The 629-nt window shown below is 54.1% G+C and overlaps 1 protein-coding gene across 1 annotated transcript in view; it reads right to left on the reverse strand.

The window, feature by feature from the left end:
* Positions 1–629, reverse strand: part of EMH_0012710 (uncharacterized protein) — a gene marked incomplete at both ends in the record, with an annotated part of 7169 nt that overhangs the window by 1800 nt on the left and 4740 nt on the right. The window lies entirely within an intron of this gene.

Genomic DNA, 629 nt, shown 5'->3' on the forward strand with positions numbered 1-629 from the left:
CGCAACAGCAGCAGCAGCAGCAGCGTTTTTGTTGTTGTAAATGCTGTTATCTACTTCTCTGTTTATACACAAAAACATATCTGTACAGTCACAAGAAACTCGAATTAGGGTTTAGGGTTTAGGGGGGTTTAGGGTTTAGGGTTTAGGGTTTACGGTGTCTTCTTGCGTCTCCGATATTTCTGCTTCTCTTCGCTGCGCTTCTGCTGCCAGCTCAGCAATATCAATAAAACCCTGCAGCAGCAGCAGCAGCAGCAGCAGCAGCAACAGCAGCAGCAGCAGCAACAGCAGCAGATAAAGGTTCGTGCAGCAACAGCAGCAGCCGGTAGAAGCAGCTGCAGCGGCAGCAACAGCAGCAGCAGCACCACCGCCAGCAGCAGCAGCAGCAGCAACAGCAGCAGCAGCACCACCGCCAGCAGCAGCAGCAGCAGCAGCAGCAGCAGCAAGTGCAGCAGCAGCAGCAGCAGCAGCTATTACCCTTACCTGTACACCAAATGTCGGCAGCAGCCACAAATGCAGCAGCAGAGAAGCTGCTGTTTCATATGCAGCTGCAGGTATGGGTATCAAGCTGCTGCTGCTGCTGCTGCTGCTGCTGCTGCTGTTGCTGCTGCTGCTGCTGTTGCTGCTGCTGC

Source organism: Eimeria mitis, genomic scaffold, assembly GCF_000499745.2.
Source record: "Eimeria mitis Houghton genomic scaffold, Emh_scaff449, whole genome shotgun sequence".
Taxonomy (NCBI): domain Eukaryota; phylum Apicomplexa; class Conoidasida; order Eucoccidiorida; family Eimeriidae; genus Eimeria; species Eimeria mitis.